The sequence below is a fragment of the Hibiscus syriacus genome, unplaced genomic scaffold (assembly GCF_006381635.1).
Source record: "Hibiscus syriacus cultivar Baekdansim isolate YM2019G1 unplaced genomic scaffold, ASM638163v2 tig00111841_pilon, whole genome shotgun sequence".
Classification (NCBI taxonomy): Eukaryota; Viridiplantae; Streptophyta; class Magnoliopsida; order Malvales; family Malvaceae; genus Hibiscus; species Hibiscus syriacus.
The window spans coordinates 374,858-383,088 of NW_024063196.1; the positions used below are offsets into that span (position 1 = coordinate 374,858).

An 8,231-nucleotide genomic window follows, 5' to 3' on the forward strand; every position below is an offset into this window, starting at 1 on the left:
TATAGTCTCTGGTAGATCGCTAGTCATGGTTTGAAGAAACAGGTGTGTCAACATCGCATCTCCACCGGGATGTTGTACTTTCAGCCATGGCCCGAAGCATGTATCCTCAAACATTTTTCTTTGTGCAGGTGAAAGCTTCGACGCAATTGTTTTGGCCAGGCTGACTTTATTTCTTAAGGTCAATTGAGCCGAATAAAAGTTCTACAAAAACAATAAACATACTAAGTTAGATATACCAAAAACTACAATGTGAAGATATACCAAAAACAATAATAAACATAAAGAGTAGTAGTTTATTCTTCAAACTTAAATTTGCAACACTGTGAATTTCGTATTTTTCTTTGTTTTTTGGTTGAAGTAATGCAATTCATTCAAGTTTCAATTTGCAGAAGAAGAATAGTTTCTGAAAATGAAAATCGCAACACGAAAATGACTATCGCAACGCGAATTTGACTATCGCAACGTGAAACTAAAATCGCGTTGCGATTTGCATTTCGCGTTGCGATTCTCGGTTGATTTAATAAGCAATCTAAGTGAAATGGTTAATCTATTATTGAAATTACCAGTAAACTTATCATCAATTTCAATATGAAAAACCTAATAATAATGCAAAAATTTCAAAAAGAAAATAATTAAAAAAACTAACCCTCGTTGGTTGATTTGGTTGATTTTCCATTTCTGATTGTGAGGGTGGCTCTGAGAGATGGAGATAGACGGATTTCGTCGGAGATGGGGACGGATTTCGTTGGAGATGGGGACGGATTTCGTTGGAGATGGGTGAGAGAGTGAGAGATGGAGATGGGACTGAGTTGTGATTTTAGGTTTTAGGTTATGAGTTGCGATTACGGGATATACTGTGGACGGTTCAGTGTTCCAATATATTAATATTCGTGTTTGGAATTTAAAAATAAAATACTTGGCCAGGATACTAATGGCGCTTTGAAAATTGCATTGCGATTATGTATTATCGCGTTGCGAAAGTCAGAATCGCGTTGCGAAAGTCAGTATCTCGTTGCGATTTTGTATTATCGCATTGCGATAGTCAGTATCGCATTGCGATTTTCCCAATTCGCGTTGCGATTTACTTATTCGCATTGCGAATTGGGAAAATCGCAACGACACTGTAGACCATCGCAACACGATTTTGAACTATCACAACGCGAAATGCAACGCGAATTTGCGATAATGGAGATCGCGTTGCGAATTAGCGATCGCATTACGATTTTGTTGGTCATTTTGGCAAATCCAAAAAAAGTTGGTTAAAATCGTATATTATATGGGAATTTTGGTCACTGAGGCGATTTTCTCTAAAAAAATTCACATAGAACCCTTAAAAACCAGCTCCTAGACCTAAAAAACCCACGACATGGACCTCAAAGTTTACAAACAAAAACTTAAACGCATGCCCTACACCTCACTCACTACCCTCAGCACAATTCCAACGACACTAACTCCCGAGAACCTTCCTTTTAGGACCAGCAAACTTATTACCAAGCATCTTAGCAACTGACAGAGTCTCTTCCGCTTCAACATACACAGCAGTCCACTTTTTCTTTAAATTTGAATTTGAAAGAGATTTATCTGATAATTCAGAGGATTCTAGATCAGCCTTCTTCAGTTTGGATCTCTTCAACGCTCGATCTCTACGACTCCTCTCAGCTTTCGAAAGCACTGTGTCCTGGATTTGCAGCAGAGAACCGAATTTCTTCACCTTTTTATTATTCTTAATGGACAGATCTGGCAAACACGACTCATCTTCTAAGGCTCCCCCAAAACTCACATTTTCAGAATTCTTCCTTATACTTGCATTGCCTAATTCCAAAGTGTTAACAGGAACCACATTAAAACCATCACACCTCCCCCCTGAGGTCACCAGAATATCTGTATGAGAATCGATTAAAACTTTTGCTTGTAGGTCCATCCCTGGAGGAATCCCAATCTCTGAAGAAACTACAGCAGAAGCACCAACCAATACTTTATCCTCCAAGATTGAAACCCCTTCTGAAAAAGGACTACCACATCTGACTCTACAGCCTTAATCTTAACCCCCTCAATATCCAAACCTTGCAAACCCACGTCAATACATTGATCTGAAATTTGAAAACCGACACTCTCTCCACCCTCCTTAACACCACTCCCGACCTCGATCGGCTTCCCAATACTAACCTTTTTACGACAACCAAGGCTCTTCCCAGAGCATGCGACTTCAAAAGGGCTGCCATAGAAGGTGTCCCTTTCTTGCCATATGAACTTCCCGACTCAGAAGCCACCGACTGATCATCGGATAATTTGACCGGTGAAACACCTGCTTTATTAGCCCCAACCTCAACCCCATCCTTCTCAACCTCAATCTCTTTTTTCTTTAGAATTTTAGATTTAGACAAATTACCAAACGTATTATCCACCATTCTTACTTTAAGAACTCGTACACCAAACTTCTTATTCTCCACCACTACATCTACAACTTCATCGATCCAAGCTTCTGTTGATGTAGAAATCAGCATATTAACTTTCTCACAATCCAAATGATGACTAACATTATCTCCAAAAGCCTCAAATCTTCCCCCACAAGGCAACTAACCTTTTCAAAGTGACACCATTCCAACAATGCAACGGAAGTCCATCAATCTCTAACCAAACAACTCTCTCCTTTTGGAAAAAAGACTCTGTCCAAAGCATAACATCCACGAAAATCTCTTTCAAGTAAGACCACTAAAGGTCTTCAAGCATGATAAAAAGATATTCATCCTCAATGGTGAGCAAAAATGAGTTCCCACGAAGTCTATGAACTTTAATATCCCCTAAGCCCCAGTTATGTAGTTTATCAACTATACCCCCAACACTACAAGCACCAGCCATAACTCCCACCAAACATCTCTTTAACATTCTGACTTCATCCTCATCCACATGCCCAATAACTTTTTTTCTGGAAGCACAAGCATTGCTAGCCTCCATATTAACGGTAGAGCTTACAATATTTCCTTTCCATGGCAACTTACAGTGCGCACATTTATCCTTCGAAACCTTCAAAGTATACTTAGCAAAACTCACTGAGATGCGACTACCATACACCATAAGACCGTTCAATCGTTCCTTAACTCTTTCGGCTTTAACCATATTACCAACCTTTACGAAACCAAACCTAGAGCCTGCTCGACTCCTCTTCAAAGGAAGATACACACAATCTGCCATAAACTTTTCCAGTGGATAGAGTTTGGTAAATTATCCACAAACAAAGAAACAGTTTCCGACCCACAATCTGCCATTTGTTGCCACTTGAAGTTATATTTTATGAAAGGATCTTCTGGAATGATGAGTGATGATGTTCTCTTCGAGACACTCGTTTTCTTCTGAGGCGACATGAATAGTACTTAACACGTTTACTTCAGGAAAAATGAAAGTGGGATTAATCGGTAATCTTTTTTTCGAACACGCCATTTTTTAGCTTTATTTTAGGCGCCTCACTACGGAACCTCCCAAATTGGTGAAGATGGTCAAATTCCAAAATTAATGTAAACATAAAAAATTCAAAAGATCAAAATGACAAAGTTTAGGGGCAAAAATTAGAATGAACCCTTTCAGCCTTATCGTTCCCATTATGAAGATTGGGAAGTAAGTGGGAACTGAAGGTAATTACGAAAACGCCACGAAGCTCGAAATTCGAAGCTGCCAGGTGGTTTAACATTCTTCGCACAAGAAACTCAGCTTCGTGTCCGAACCAAGTTCTTCGGATCCTGGTTTATTCGACTATGGGACCTATAAATAAAGACAAATTTTGCTCTTATTACAATGAAAATACCTTATAGGTCCCTATTTTTATAGAGACTATCAATTTAGTCCATTCACTATTTGATAGATCAATTTTTAATCTTTCTATTATAGAGACTGGTTTAAATTAATCTCTTTTATAGACATTGGTTTAAATTAATCTCATTTATAGATATTGGTTTAAATTAATCCTTTTTATTATTAAATAAATAAATTTAGTTCTTGTATTAATAAAAATATATATATAGAGTTGAATTTGATGTTTAAAAAAAGATAGATAATGTCTAATAAAGTGGATAATTTTATAGCTTTTATAGTTTTGGAAATGAATTTTTTTGTTAAAATTTAAATTTAAAATAAAAATATAGTTTTAAATCCATATTTTAAATGAAAATGTCAATTTGAAAAAAAATACTTTTCTTTTTTCTAGAAGAAGGATTAAAATTATAGTAACCTTATAACATAGGGACCTGATATGTATGTCCACCATATCTTTATCCGAAGCTGAGATTCGATCCAAACCAAAGTTTCCCGCGCACGCTCTCGTTCGATTACTTGGTCTAGTGTAGAAAAAACAAAGGCAAAGATATAACCTTTTCTGTAAGCTAAATTTACCATGAAAAAAGGGGATATTTTATTCATAAAAGATCATTGTTGTTTGCAGGAGCTGGCTTATTGACAGTAGAGCAATAACAAAGAAAGTGAAAAATGCTTCTTTCTCGTCTTCCATTTAAATCACTGATTGTGGGGCAAATCGTGAATGCCCCAACTGCCATTACCGTAACAGTGATGTAAGTTGGAAGTTGTAACATGGAATTTTAAGGTTCCTCATGGTTTTATTACACGTGTGAATGCCATCAATAATGTATTTGGGGATGTACTGTTTTTTTTTTAAGGTTTTTCCTCAATGACCTGGTCTTCCTGTAGGAGTGAAATTTGATCCTTCCGATGCAGAGCTTTTAGAACATTTAGCAGCTAAGTGCTGTGTCGGAGACTCAAAACAACACCTGTTTATCGATGAGTTCATTCCGACGCTCGAGGAATGTCAAGGGATTTGCTACACTCATCCTGAAAATCTTCCAGGTAAATAATGTGTTTATGGATTCAATATGCTAGTATTTTACATTACTATCATATATAGGACTGGTGTCAACATGTTTGCATTTGTTGTTATTCGAAGTAGGTAGGAGACACACTCCCTGGTTCATGGTTAACCTTGGCAAATTCGGATTTTTCCATAATGGAATATTGATATCGCAGCTTGATTTGGATTCAATAATTTTTGGCTTTTACATTTATGTCAACTGTAGGATGAATTCAGTTCACCATATTAGATTGAATATTGAATTGTTCTCGAGCTGCTATCTTGGGAAATTTGGAGTTTATGATAATGGAAAGTTGATATTGCAGCTTGATTTGTATTCAACAAGATGATGGATAGGGTGTAAATTTGATTTTTCTCATTAGTTCATCTCTATTTTGTGCAGGTGCAAAGAAGGATGGAAGTAGTGTCCACTTCTTTCATCGAACGATTAATGCATATGCAACTGGTCAACGAAAGCGCCGTAAAATCCACAATCAAGATGACACGAACGAGGAGCATGTTCGTTGGCATAAGACAGGGAAGACCAAACCTGTTATAGAAAATGGAGTTCATAAGGGGTGGAAGAAGATCATGGTTCTCTATAAAAGTTCGAAGAAAGGGTGCAAACCCGAAAAGTCGAATTGGGTGATGCATCAGTACCATCTTGGGGATGATGTAGACGAGCATGATGGGGAATATGTGGTTTTAAAGATTTCCTATCAACAGCCGAAACAAAATGAGAAGAAAGATGACAGCCTGATCCCGACTAACTTGATGATTCGCGCTACTCCGAGGGCCCCTAAAACAATTACTCCTAATCCACCTAGGCCTTACCATATAAGTCAATGCTATATAATGACATTAACGAAAATACGCACCAGGTATTCATCTGCCCTTATCATACCATTGATATACAGCTTTAGATCACCATGTATATATATATAAATATGCATTAGAGTGAGCCTCCTTGTTCTCTAGTCTGACGAAACAAATTGTCGACGTTGTGTTGTCTTGTAGTGTTTATAAGAACCAAATAACAAATCAGCATGATGAAATATCGAATTCTTGCATCAGAATATGCGTGAAGTTATTACGTTTGCTATAAATTGTAAACTATGGATTCTTTCATTTGATCCTCAACAAAGTTTGTTTCGATGGTTTAGGACGCGAAATTTTCTGTTGAAGGATCTCATCTAATTAAGGATTCTGTTCAATACAAGGATAATTCCGACTATCCGGGATGGTGGGCTGAGGAATCTCAGGCTGCTGAAAATTCCGATTTTAATGGCTTGGATGATTTTTTTCTATGCAATGAGCTTTTGGATTCATCTTCTCTGCAAACAAGTTCAGTTAAGAATTGTCTCTAATGTTGGCTGCACCGAACGATACAACCGAGATAAAAGGAAATAATGATGTAGCTTGTGGAATTTCCGAGCTCGAGAACTTGGAGTTCGATACGCCACCTGATGTACCACTAGCTGTAAGCTTCTTTTCCTCTATCTTTTCATATACGTCTCAGAATTAAATCATATGATCATCCTACATCCGTTTGCTGCAGGATCTACAATTTGGCTCTCAGGACAGCTTTCTTTCATGGTTAGACCGATTATGAAGAATTTGTACGATGCATAATCTGCATCCCCGACGACAAAGTCCAATTTTTGAGCTCTTCTATCGTCTCTGAAGCTGTTGCTGTGTCGAGCACTTCACAGAGCTAGACAGTATTCGCTTTGCTTTCGGAGGCATGCGAGTTTATTCGTTCTCGGTTTTCTTTATTCAAGGCTGTTTGACGTTTGTTTAATCCCGCAGCTGCTGGTTTCTGAATAAGAGCTGGCTGGTTGAAACAACATTCAAGTTCATGAAGAGTTGAATGCTGTTTCCATGGAACCAACTTGCAATCTTTTTGAAATGACATGCAATTCTAATATTTTTTTTTCTCTGCTACATGTAGGAAAAACAAACATTTGGTGGTGTTGCAGCTAAAATTTGTAACTACGACATTAGTAAAATCTCTGGCTAATGTTCTTTTAATAGCAACCTAAAAAACATTAGTAAGAACTTCCATTCTTGTCTTGTTTGAATACACACAATCCGTTCTGTTTTCTAAGTTAAGCTTTTTCAAGGCCATTAGGGAAATAAAGATGATCATGGGTCCGGCTAGATTTCTGACTGATCCAAACCCACCTGAATATTATACCTTCCACTTGAAGTACGATATAGCATGGGTTTGGGGAGATTCAACCATGTCCAAAATTTGATCAGAATTTTAAAGTCAAAATATTCACCCGATCTGATATAAATAAAAAAAAAATAGTTTTCTTTCAATAAAATAGCGAACCAATACAAAATATATATATATATATATAGAAAGAGGGGAATTATAGTGATTATCCTTTCAAATAGATAGAATAATTATATTATTATCTTAAATTAAAGATTTTTCACTCTAAACTCGAATCGGACCTGATCTTATCCTTCACAAAGTTCGATTCCACTAATCTTAAATTTTAATAAACAATTTCTAACAATTATACATAAAGTATGTTAAAGAACTTGGCTCAACCTAACTCGATCCTATAGAATCAGGTCAGGTTAGAATCCATCAAGTTCGAGTATAAAAATCATCCGAATGATAATGAAAACAGTCTTGCTTGATGCCGTGTATGAATCAACTCGTTTAAACCAATAATAACGAAAAGAAACTGCTATTGATTTGTGGTTTTGTTTGATGAACAGATTGCTACACTAATAGCATTTTATGCAAACAGGAACTTTGCTGCAATTGAAGGACTTGGATGGGGTTGAGCTGGCGTGATGTGGCTTTACAATCTTATCTTTTACTTTCCACTCGACTTCATCAAGTTCTCATCCGACACTCCCTCAGCGGAAAGGCTTCGGATCTTATTTCAATGCTGTAATTTCCAGGTTCTTTTGCAGATCGATTTCACGGGGAATGAAGACTTTGGGAAAGAACATGAACTAAAAATGGGCACATGCTCAGAGGACGCTCCATGGACTGCAGCTACCGGACACCAAGATGTTCAATGACCGCACCAGTTACAATGAACTTAATCAGATGGCTGAAGAGGCAAGACGGACGAGCCGAAATTGCAAGGTATGCACCCATTAAGTTCAACTTTACTTTCAAATCATAACTGTTGATAAACCCAGAGCTAGAAATTCGAATTTAGTTAGGTTAGTTTATGCGTAATCGATGACAATGTCTTATCAAAGCTAAGCATTTGCAATATTTTTCTGCTTGCAGGTTGAAAGAACTGACTATGCTAAAAGGGCATGTTGAATCGGTATGAAGGGTCTCGACATAGACACAATTCAGCAAGCATACATACACTGTCTGAGAAAAGGCATCAAACAATTT

The 8,231-nt window shown here is 37.2% G+C and overlaps 1 pseudogene; it reads left to right on the top strand.

The window, feature by feature from the left end:
• Positions 1–3,312: 3,312 nt before the first annotated feature.
• LOC120172053 lies at positions 3,313–6,586 on the top strand (annotated as a pseudogene).
• The last annotated feature ends 1,645 nt before the right edge of the window (positions 6,587–8,231 follow it).